Genomic DNA, 12,188 nt, shown 5'->3' on the forward strand with positions numbered 1-12,188 from the left:
CACACTGCTGTGTAGCTATCACCACCACCACCCCTCTCCAGAACCGCCGTCCCTCACCTTCATCCCAAACTGAAACCCCTCTCTTTTCAGCACTGACTCCCCCTCCCCCCAGCCCCTGGCAGCCACTGTTCTACTTTCTGTTTCTCAGCTGGACTGCTCTAGGGACCTGACACGAGTGGAATCACACGGTATTTGTCTTTTTGTGACTGGCTTATTTCGCTGGGCATGATGTCCTCAAGGCTCATCCATGTCATAGCATGTGTTAGAATTTCCTTCTCGGGGCTTCCCTGGTGGCGCAGTGGTTAAGAATCTGCCTGCCAGTGCAGGGGACACGGGTTCGAGCCCTGGTCCGGGAAGATCCCACATGCCGCGGAGCAGCTAAGCCCGTGCACCACAACTACTGAGCTTGCGCTCTAGAGCCCGCGAGCCACAACTACTGACGCCTGTGTGCCTAGAGCCCGTGCTCCGCAACGAGAGAAGCCACTGCAATGAGAAACCCGCACACCACAACGAACGGTAGCCCCCGCTCATCGCAACTAGAGAAAGCCCGCGTGCAGCAACGAAGACCCAACGCATCCAAAAATAAATAAATAAATTTATGAAAAAAAATTTCCTTCCTTTTTAAGGCTGAATAACACCACCTTGTACGAATACACTCCATTTTGTTTATCCAGTTATCAGTCAACAGACACGTGGGATGCTTCCTCCTTTTGGCTCTTGTGAATAATTCTGCTGTGATCATGGGTGTACAAACATGCCTTTGAGTCCCTGCTTTGAGGCAACTCAAACTCTTGGAGGCAAATATCCAGAATTGGAATTGCTGGATCATATGGTAGTTCTACGTTGAATTTTTTTTTTTTTTTCTTTTGGCTTGCAGGATCTTAGTTCCCCGACCAGGGATTGAACCTGGGCCACGGCAGTGCAAGTGCCAAGCCCTAACCACGGGACCACCAGGGAAGTCCCTCTCCAGTCTCTCTTCTGATGTGTGGTTTCTGCACTCCTGGGAGCCTTTGATGAATGAGACAGTTCCAGGATGAGTTGCCCTCTGAACCCCTGCAGGAGGCTTGTCAACATCACAGAGCTGGGTCTTCCTTGTATTTGACGTGCCCTGCCACCAAAAACATCTTCTTAACAACCAAGAACTATCGTGTTCTCAGATCTTTTCACACCGGCCGCCTCGCCTAGCAATTTACAAACCTACCCTGGCAGAGTAGCTTCGTACCAATAGGCAAAAAGTATCAAAGCTGGGAGCACAGGTGGGTGCTGGGCTCACCCACAAGCAGAGGTTTTGCTCCCACAGCTCCACCCCTCATAACTACCACTGAAACTCCCGGCTCAGCAAAAACACAAATTAGATCACGTCAGGGACCAACAGGACAGTCGAGGCCACGAACGCTGAAGGTCTGCTGGCTTTGAAGCGACCCCTCTTGGTACGTTTGTGCCTTGATTTCTTCATGGAAGTTCTTTTGAAATATTCCTGTCATACTGCTGGTCAAACAAAGCCAACGTAGAATGCTGGGTGGGGACGTCATGGCAAGGCTTTGAGGGGCCCTTGTGACTTTACAGTTTGGATAGCATCTGTCGTAGACACAAATTAGGGTGCGTGTCTCATTCATCTTTTCCCCAGGAGTTATGTCTGGACTTATCTTTTTTTCAGGGGAAGCCCTCCTTTCTCTATTTTTGACAGGTTTTCTGGGGCACTTCTGTCTTCCTACTTCATCCCACCTTCCTGGTCAAATGATTTCCGAGGTTGGCATAATGGTACCCAACCTTCAGGTCTTCCCTTGATTTTGTTTTGTTTTTTTTTTTTTTTTGTGGTACACGGGCCTCTCACTGTTGTGGCCTCTCCCGTTGCGGAGCACAGGCTCCGGACGCGCAGGCTCAACGGCCATGGCTCACGGGCCCAGCCTCTCCGCGGCATGTGGGATCTTCCCGGACCGGGGCACGAACCCGCGTCCCCTGCATCGGCAGGCGGACTGTCAACCACTGCGCCACCAGGGAAGGCCCGACAACAGCATTTTAATTCTTAGTTGTTGAAAGCCAAACTGCAGAGCAATGAGGAAAATATGAATACAAATGTGTACGTAGTTCACCGCAGATTGCTGTGCCTGATGCATTGCTCCTTCACAATTCAGACTTCGGGGTTTTTTAAATAAAGAAATGAATACATTTTATTAGAACTTGTTATAAATATTTTTTATTCTCAGAGCTGAAATGCTAAGCCATTAAATTTTATCTCCATTTTTTAATTAGTTATCTATTCTATACGTATTAGTGTATATATGTCAATCCCAATCTCAGACTTTGTTTTGTCAGAGATAGCATCTCGCTGCACTTGGGCACTCCTCGGTCCAGGGGAGTAGAGAGAGAACCGCCCGGAAAGAGATTGTGGGTGCTTGAGGCCACGTGGCAGGAGCCCCAACAGAGCCTCCCAGCAGCTCACTTGGCATCAGGTCCCATAACCACTAATCAGAGCTGGGTCTGTAATAAACTGGAGAGGGGGGTGGGGGGGAGGCCCGTGAGACCTCCCTGCTGGCTAAGCACATCCTGCCTTTGGAGATGGGGGCACAAAGAGCGAAAGGGCCCAGGAAGTGGGCTTGAGCCTGGACTCCCAGTGGATCTCACTGACCAGTCCCCTGTCCGAGGGCTCTAGACCCAGTAGTCACCATCACCATTTCTGACTCTGCTAAAATACAGGGCACCCAGTTAAATAAAAAATTTCAGATAAGTAATTTTTAGTATGTCTCAAATATTGTACATTGCAAGGGTTACATACTGCGTGTGTACAGACGTACACATGTATACGTATGTATGTGTATATGTTGGTTTCTTAAGCTCTCCAGGTGATTCCAATGTGCACAGTGCTGAGAACCAGCAGTTAGGGTGGAAGAGCAGACAGCTGGGTGAGATCTCACACAGGAACCTGGGGGCCGGCACAGAGGTGTGGACAACTTTGGTGTTGGGGATGACAGGGGTTAGAGGGCAGAGGGCACAGAGGGCACACGAGGGGCAGTAGACACCTGCAAACCCCCGACACTCAGTGTGCGGGAGGGAAACACTGGCGGGGGGGGGGGTCCATCTTCAGAAGGGAAGGTGTTGTCTTTCATGTTACAAACAGTGTTATGCTCCCCCTGGACGCCGAAGCCTGATAGAAGCTGGGCTGTGAAGCCCCCGAAGCTCTTTCCACTAGGGCAGGGTTCCCATTCTTGACAGCAAAGCAGAACCACCTATGCAGCTTTTCGCAGTGCAGCTTCTGGGTCCACCCCAGAACCGTCCAACTATAACCCCATGTGCCCGCTTTAAAAGCTATACAGGGACTTCCCTCGTGGTCCAGTGGTTAAGGCTCTGCGTTTCCAATGCAGGGGGACTGAGATCCCACATGCTGCGTGGTGTAGCAAAAGAAAAAAAAAAAGCTACAGGCAGTTCTGCTGCATCATTTGGGCCAGTACCCCCTCCTCAACTCCCCTCTCCTCCTCTACCCATTTTGTGGCTTCTGAGCAAATCACTTTTCACGTCTGTTTATATCCTTCCCTTCTCTGCTAAGTTTCTGGTGCCTTCCCCTTTGAACCACCAAGAACAGGTACAATAAATGTTAATTAGACTTAAGCTAGTGGCTTGGTTTTATGAGAGACATGTTTCACAGCAAATGTTCTCAAACTTTAGCTTATATCAGCATCACTGCAGGGCCCCAGCCCCAGAGATTTTCTTCGGGGTGAGGCTTGAGAATTTGCATTCCTGACAAGTTCCCAGGTGATGCTGCTGGTTCTGGTCCTGGGACCACACTGTTTTTGTAAGAATGAAAAGGTGTTCTCAATTTAAATAAAGTCAAGGTAATCACAACTACAAGTAGAAACTAGAGATTTGGAGTAGAAATGCTGGCCAGGGCCATGTAAGGCCAGTGCTTCCTAGAGCAGGCTGTAGGCTCACTGGCCTGTAGACTGAATGACGGAGATTGCGGGGTCAGTCTAGCAGAGTGGAGTTACAAGGAACCGTGTATGAATCTCTGCTCAGCCCATGCTGGCTGTGTGACCTTGGGCAAGTTGCTTAACTTCTCTGAGCTTCAGTTTGCTCATCTGTAAAATGGGGTCGTGCTTCTTATGTATGCATATACGCATGGTAATTGAGTAGGCATTCAGCAGCAAGAGATTCAAGTCCAGGCCATTGGGATCTCACAACCAAGCTCTAAGGCCATTTCGCCCACCTCACAGCCCCCTTCAAAGGCTTTTATAATGATTTACAAAACATTGGGTCAGAGCCTGGCACACGGTGAGCACTCAACCAAGATTGTGGTGGTTGTTACAGCTCGTGCCTGGACACGTACTTTTCTCTGTCCTTATAGGCTATGCTCAAGGACAGCCTAGTACGTGGCTTGACTACTGCATGGGTCTACAGAGTGTCAGATCCCAAGATCACCCCCATACAGGGAGGGGCCCGACATATGATGTTATGTTATACAGGTTACGTTTAGTCCTCGAGTGAGAAAAGTTTGTGAATATGTATTACTTAGAAACCTACTGGCTCATGAAGGACTTGAGTTGTTTCTAAAGCCAGGCCCTCTGGTCTTCTTTTTGGAGCCCAGCCCCCTCTCATGGGAAGCCACCCTGCAGAGTGGGAAGGAGGAGCCAGTAGCCGTGGCAGGTGACCTGCTGAACTAAGATGCTGGGGTGCCAGGAGGAACAGTGACTGCATATGACGCCATCTAGTGCCCACAGTGAGCAAGTGTCCTGCCACCCAGTCTAAAATGTCTGACCATTAGATCAGCTGTAGGTGATATTCCTCTACAATCACAGGGAGGTCTGAAATGAGCTGGGATCCTGAGAGAATATTTTTAAAGGGGGTGATCTATGTAGATGCAGCAAGTTTACCCATAAACATCAAACAGCCAAAGAGCTGAGGGAGGGCAAGCCTGAGAGGGTCTCTCATAGAAGGGAGAGAACCTTCTCTCTGGAAAGCATGGATGTCAGGGTAGCCAGCTGCCCTTTTCTTCCTTTAACCGTAACTACAAGGGGGAGAATAAACTGAGATGCTTTACTAGGAACTCAGATGGGAAACTGAATGCTTTCCTTAGGAAATATGCCCAAGACAGCTCCTTGGCTTGTTAGAGAGAGCAAAGGCAAAAATTCAAGAAACATACTCTTGTTTTTTTACTGTGAGGCTGTTTTCTTTTGGGGACTGAGTATTAGCTTAAAAAATATTTGAGTATAGTCAAAGATCACTTTTAAAAAATCAATTAGAGGGCTTCCCTGGTGGCGCAGTGGTTGAGAGTCTGCCTGCCCATGCAGGGGACACAGGTTCGTGCCCTGGTCCGGGAAGATCCCACATGACGCGGAGCGGCTGGGCCCGTGAGCCATGGCTGCTGAGCCTGCGCGTCCGGAGCCTGTGCTCCGCAACGGGAGAGGCCACAGCAGTGAGAGGCCCGCGTACCGCAAAAAAAACAAAAAAAAAAGAAAGAAAAATCAATTAGAGCACAGGGAACTATATTCAATATTTTGTAATAACCTATTAGGGAAAAGAATCTGATAAAGAATATATATATGTATATATACATAAATATGTATATATACAAATATATACATATATATATATAACTGAATCACTGTGATGTACACCTGAAACAAAAAAGATATTGTAAATCAACTACACTTCAATTAAAAAATTTTTAGTTAAAAAAATCAATTAGATATTACCAGGTGTTTATGGTTTTTAACCATTAGAGTATGTGTCCAGGGTCAGGGGTGACAGCCATGGGGTCTGGGCCCAGTGGCAGCAATGGGACCTTGTTGGGCTAGTTCAGGGGCTTGAACCTGGCCTCCCTTTCCCCCAGCTCTGGGTAAGCTCTGCAGCCGTAATGAGGCCACCCAGCCACAGTCAGGTGCTGTCACAACAACAGAGAACCACCTCGGTTCCTCTTGTAAATAAAAGGGCTTCAGGCATTGGTGAGGTCAAGGGCCCAGCAACCTCCTGGGGCTTCTGAGCCACTTCCCATAATGATCCAATCAGAACTGGAGGGTGAGTTAATCCACCCACGTGCAGAGTCCTGGGCCTCCTCAGGTATAAGCTGCTGGGTTCCCACCAGCTCCTGAACTTTCACCCATTTCCAGATCAGTGCTCCCCTTCCCTCAAAGTCTCCCCGTTTGCCCCCTGAAATGTGTTTTACTGGAGAGAAATTTGCCCACATCCCACCCCTGCACAGACCCTCCCTTTGTTTTCTTGCCCTGACTGGAGCCGGGCCCCCTGTGAGGATGCCTCTTCCCCCATTCCTCGTATCTCGGGGCTGGGCGGGCATTGGGTACTGGCTGGCCCCACATGGCTTCAGCGTTCTGGAAGCAAGCCCTCCCTCATGTGCCAGTTCTGCATCTCAAGGCCATTTCCCCTACCTGGAGTTCATAGCCGTTCCTCCTACCTGGGGTTCATGGAGGACGTTGGCTCTTCCTGTTTCCCCCTACCTCCCCCACCCCTGACTCCTGCTGTCACCCTGGGCAACCACTGTGTCTACCAGAAGGCCCACCTGAGCGCCAACATCTGCTTCGTTCCTCAACTACAAGTCTTTACCTCCATCCTACCACCCACCCCTTCAGTCACATCTTACTTTGTCACCATGCAATACTGCTTCCCTCCATATTCTTCATCTCCAGAATCTTCTCCGACCACATCCCTGTCTTCCTCCATCAGTCTGGACCCCAAGGCCAACCACTCTCCCATCCATGCCCCCAGTGTCCCCTCTTTGCTCCTGCTGTGCCCATATGGTATCCCCCATCCCCAAACAGACAAGGTTTCCTCTGCAGGCTGCAGCTCTAGCCAAGGTTGCCTCCACCTACAGTTATGCATGAGTGAGATGTAGCTAAGGAGGGCAGATTTACCCAATGGAACCAGAGAGAGGCTTCAACTTGGAGACTCAGGGAAGGAGGGTGGAGGTTGGGAGTGACATGTGGGAACTGGATTTAACCAGAAGTTGGTTCATAGAACATTTGACCCTTCCTCCCTACCCCTGATGTAGAGGGGCAGACAGCAGTAGCCAATCCCGAGGCCAACGATCAGAAGACTCTTCTCCAAAGACACTTAAGAACCCCAGAGCAAAGACCTCTGCAAGCTGGCATTTAAGGGTTCCCATACGGTTACCTAAAAACAGAGCTCATCAGTTGACAAGGTCTACCCACCAACATGGGGCCTCAATCACATTTTCATGGCCTCATTTTTAAGTGTGTGTAACCTATCAAGGATCACCAGACCTTTAAGAAAATCTGCAACTTGGGAAAGATCAAGATAAACAAAAATGATCTCAAAGGATACAGAGATAATACAGGGAACTGAAAAACACACACAAAAAGTCTATTTGTTTTACTCAAATACTAATTTCCCTGTAAGAAAGGGACAGGGATCAAGAACCCTTGGAGATTAAAAATGATTGCTGAGGGACTTCCCCGGTGGTTAAGAATCCACCTGCCAATGCAGGGGACACGGGTTCGAGCCCTGGTTGGGGAAGATCCCACATGCCGCAGAGCACCTAAGCCCGCATGCCACAACTACTGAGCCCGCATGCCACAACTACTGAGCCCGTGCTCTAGAGCCCACGAGGCACAACTACTGAGCCTGCATGCCACAACTACTGAAGCCCGTGTGCCTAGATCCCGTGCTCTGTAACGAGAAGCCACCGCAATGAGAAGCCCTTGCACTGCAACAAAGAGTAGCCCCCGCTTGCCGCAACTAGAGAAGGCCCGCACACAGCAACAAAGACCCAACGCAGCCAAAAATAAATAAATAAATAGATTAAAACTCTTATTAAAAAAAAAAGATGGCTGAGGGATTTCCCTGGTGGTCCAGTGGTTAGGACTCGGTGCTGTCACTGCCGTGGCCCTGGGTTCAATCCCTGGTCGGGGAACGAAGATCCCGCAATCTGGGGGGTCATTAAAAAAAAAAAAAAAAAAAGGATTGTTGAAACTAACAAAAGCGTCACAGAAAACTTGGAAAATTTCCAAGAGGCACAAAAATCAACAAATGGAATATAAGAAATAAAAGATAAGTGACATGGAGGGTTAAACCCAGAGTCCCAACATTCTACTGTTAAAAGTTCCAGAAAATAAAAACAGAGAAAACGGAGGGGAGACAACTGTTTAAAAAATACAGAAGCACATTTTTCTTAGGGGAAGCACACAAGCCTTTAGGTTAAAAGGGCTCCCCCCTGTGCCCCGCACCCAGACTTCAGTGCAAACAAGCATCAGGAGACCGTCGCAAAGGTTTCCACGGATCACACCCTGCTGACACGGCAGGGGGCTGGGGGAGGGTCCTGGGGGGTCCCTGACTGAGGCCTTGGCCTCATTCTTTCAAACCAGATGAGCCGGCACTCCGCCCCTGCTTCAGTAAGACAACTCACCCCGCTGTGGAACTGGATGACCAGCTACCTCTCAGTCCCTGGCACTGGCTTGTGGAAACCAGGATTTTTTTAAAAAGTATATCCAGTATCATTCAAATTGGAACTTTAAAACTGATATATATTCATTTTTAACAGGTGAAAGTCACACCACAGCATTCAAGATGATCATCTTGTGAAACTTCTTTCTATAATAAGCATCACCGGGAGGTTAAAGAATGCAGAGGCCCTGGCTTGTTGAAGCAGGATAGGGCCTGGGCATGTGTATGTTTACCAAGTTCCTCAGACCATGGCTCTGATACCGTCAAAGTTTGAAAACCACCGGCTTAGCTAAAAACGTTTGAACAGTTGAAAAACGGCACTGGGCTTTGTCAAGGTCTGGTTACAGCAAATCCGACATAAGAGGGCTTCCTTTTCAACCAACACTTTCTCCACTCTCTGCCTGCCCTCCCGGCCCCTGTGACAGCCACCAGCCACCTGGAGTGACACACCATGGCTCACAGGCTGCCAGGGGAAGAGCAGCTTTGCTAAGCAACAGCTGTGGTTTTATTGTGTTTTTCAGCATTGTGGTTTTATTGTGCTTTTCCTGTTTCTTCCTTCTGCAGCACGAGAGAAAGAAGGTGGGCTTCTGAGCCTCCCAGAACGGAAGTCAGACCTCAACTCCACACTTCGTGGGGCCGAGGGTAAGTTACCCACCTTCTGACCCTTTGTCCCCCCTTCGCTCCCCCTAAAATTGTTCTGGGTGCTGAGGAGAATGTATCTCCTCTCCATCTTCACCCTCCACCCCCTCGCTTCCAACCTGGCCATCCCAGCCCCTGGGAAAAGACCACAACAAACCCTGCAGCCTTGTGCCAAGGAAGGGCAGTGGGGGATGCGCTATTCCCTGCCCCACCCACCTCCCCTAGTTGCGTTCAGCCTACATCGCATCAGGTGTTGCCCCAGCACGGTAACCATCCAGGTAAGCCAGTCCAGGTAACCATCAGGGCCAAACATGTTATTTGTTGGTGGGGAAAGTCAGAGCAGCAGGTAGAGAATCCCTCTTCTCCGCGCCCTTGCGTCATCTGAGAGCACCCGCTTTCGATCCTGCTAAAGGCAGACAGTCCAGCATCGGCCTCACAGTTCCTGGGCATATGTAGTGGCCTTTTCCCTGGACCTGTACCAACTGTCTGAGTCAGGAGGGCTCAGCTCAGCCGCGGTGATGAACCCAGACATTTCTGTGGCCGAGCGCAAGGGTTTCTTGTTTCGCTGATGAGAAGTCTGTTCTGAGTCAGGCGACTCTGTGATTCACGTGGCTTCCGTTTTGTGCCTCCATGATGGCCCATCACTGAGTCGAACGGAGAGCCCTGGAGTGTCGAGCTGGCTCTTAAATGGACCAGTGGCCGGAATTAGTCACATGTCCTAAGCTAACTTCAAGGGAGTCTGGGACTGCTGTCTTCCTGGGTATCCGGAAAGAGGAAAATAAGATCTGATGAAAATATAGCATTATTTCTGTCACTCCAAACACCCGTCCTTCTTTTCTTTTTTTTTTTTTAATTAAAGGCAAAAATTGGAGATAAGGGTATATTCCCTCTAGGAGAATATCCCGTTATCATGTAAAAGGCCTCTGAATGGTATTACAGTGAATAGGGAATCTATTTAATTCAGCATTTCCTGAACTTATTTGGTCATTGAGCCCTTTTTTTCTAAGTTTAATCTCCGTTGGAACTAGTATTCTAAGCTACAAACTTTGGGAAATTGTCCTCGATGCGTCAGCTGTGGCCCTTGGTTCTCTCACCTGGTACCAGCCACCTCTCAGTGCACCTCATCTGGAGCAGGGGACGCCCCTGGAGAATCCTGGAGCATGGCTACCCCACCCCACCCCATCGTGCACAGTTCTTTCTGGGTGCCTCCCCTCCCCACTTCCTGTGATTCACATCCACTGTGCAGCCCTTTTCCAGGAACTCATAAAAGGGAGGGGTGGGCCTCAGGCACAGATGCTTATTTGGAAGGGACCCGAGTTCAACCTCTGACCCAAAGAAGAATTCCCCTCGTCTGTTCAGGGTGAGGCCCTTCCCCTCTGTTGGATTCCTCCACTCGCTCACTTGCAACCCTCCTTTGGCCCTGCTGGGCGGCTCAAGCTGTTAGGCAGCTCTCTCTCCGGGAGCCGGGATCTGCTGTCGGGGACCCTGCTCCCCCTCTTCCAGCTCAGACTCCCTGGAGCAAGACAACAAAGCCTGCTCATCACACGACAGACATTTGAGCGCCCACCAGCTGCCCCCACGTCTCTCTCGGCCAAACTCCTGTGTCTTCAAATGTCTGTGACAGGGACTTCCCTGTCAGTCCAGAGGTTAAGACTTTGCCTTCCAATGCAGGGGGTGCGGGTTCGATTCCTGGTAGGGGAACTAAGATCCCACATGCCTCGGGGCCAAAAAACGAAAACATTAAAAAAAACAAACAGAAGCAATACTCTTAGCAAATTCAATAAAGACTTGAAAAATGGTCCACGTCAAAAAAAATCTTTAAAAAAAAAAAAGTCTGCAACAGTTTCCAGGCCCCTCATGGCCTGCCCTCCACCCCCAGCCCCATCATCAATGGCAAGGTCTGACGCATTTCCCATCACCTTTCTTTGGGCTCAGCATTCCGGTTTCCCGATATCTTCTGGACTCCTAACTGGGTCATGTATCGTCTTGGTGATTAGTTACTCTTTCTAGCTTTGTGTTGCCTGCTAGCAAACTTGCTGTGGCTTCTGTAGCTCTGAGGCGGGCTGGGCAGGGGAAGGTGGATTTGGAGAGGCTCAGGGAGGAGGGGGCAGGGAAGAGTACTTATTGGGCTCACCTGCCAGCCCTCTCAGAGGCCAAGTTTATTTACACAGTTGCTCTCTTGCCTGCCCTGCCCCTCCTGTTTCAGGAAACTTCCCCCGGGAACCTCTGCTGTCTTCCAACATGGTTTCCCAGGGGCTGCCATGGTCTCACCAGCCCTGCTCCTCTGCCCACAATTCATTGGCCCAGACACGGGCTCATGACCTGATTTATGGCCTTGGCGAAGGGTCTAGGCAGCCTCTCACCAAAGTGAAGGATGTTAAATGTTCTTTGTTTTGATGATATTAAGCCGCATGAGCCGTTTGTAAATTTTGGAGACTAATCCCTTGTCGGTCGCATCATTTTCAAGTATTTTCTCCCAATCTGTGGGTTGTCTTTTCGTTTTGTTTATGGTTTCCTTTGCTGTGCAAAAGCTTTTCAGTTTCATTAGGTCCCATCTGTTTATTTTTGTTTTTATCTAGTATCTCCCAGAGTAATGGACTGAAAAAGATCTTGCTGTGATTTATGTCAGGGAGTGTTCTGCCCATGTTTTCCTCTGTGAGTTTTACAGTATCTGGCCTTACATTTAGGTCTTCAATCCATTTTGAGCTTGTTTTTTGTGTATGGTGTTAAAGAATGCTCTAATTTCATTTAAATGTTCTTGATCTTGGGGAAATACTGGTCTGCAGGGAGAAGAGAATGAGGCCCACCAGCCACTGGGGCACAGACGCCCCAGTGCAGTGCCCAGCCCTGCGGGAAGCGCAAGCAGGCTGGGCTGTGATGTTGGCTTTTACGGTCTCGTGAAGCTATGGCATGGGTCTAGCACACACGAGAGAGATGGGACAAACATAGAAAGATAGTCAAATAGGTGCATTCACTGATGGAATACAGTTGGGTATATCTGCACATATATTTAATAACAAAAACACTCAGAAAAAAAATCCTCTTCCCAGCCCTACCCTGACTCAGCATGAAAGCGACACACCCTACCTCAGTGCCCTGAGACTGTGGCCCTGGCCTGACCACCTGCTGGCCTCCCTCCT

The 12,188-nt window shown here is 49.4% G+C and overlaps 1 protein-coding gene and 2 non-coding genes across 3 annotated transcripts in view; 1 reads left to right on the forward strand and 2 right to left on the reverse strand.

The window, feature by feature from the left end:
• Positions 1 to 181: 181 nt before the first annotated feature.
• ERN1 (endoplasmic reticulum to nucleus signaling 1) overlaps positions 182 to 12,188 on the reverse strand; it is a 95,582-nt gene continuing 83,575 nt past the window's right edge. The window contains exon 23 of the transcript XR_016389019.1: positions 182 to 9,804. The gene's annotated coding sequence lies outside the window, so the exon portion shown is untranslated. The remainder of the gene's footprint in view (positions 9,805 to 12,188) is intronic.
• Positions 886 to 957, reverse strand: TRNAA-UGC (transfer RNA alanine (anticodon UGC)). The gene has a single exon. It is a non-coding gene; the product is annotated as a tRNA-Ala (tRNA).
• Positions 7,807 to 7,879, forward strand: TRNAD-GUC (transfer RNA aspartic acid (anticodon GUC)). Its single transcript has one exon. It is a non-coding gene; the product is annotated as a tRNA-Asp (tRNA).

This window comes from Delphinapterus leucas, chromosome 19 (genome assembly GCF_059928025.1).
Source record: "Delphinapterus leucas isolate spDelLeu-1000000601 "Yukka" chromosome 19, BTC_Dleu_Yukka2, whole genome shotgun sequence".
NCBI classification, from domain to species: Eukaryota; Metazoa; Chordata; class Mammalia; order Artiodactyla; family Monodontidae; genus Delphinapterus; species Delphinapterus leucas.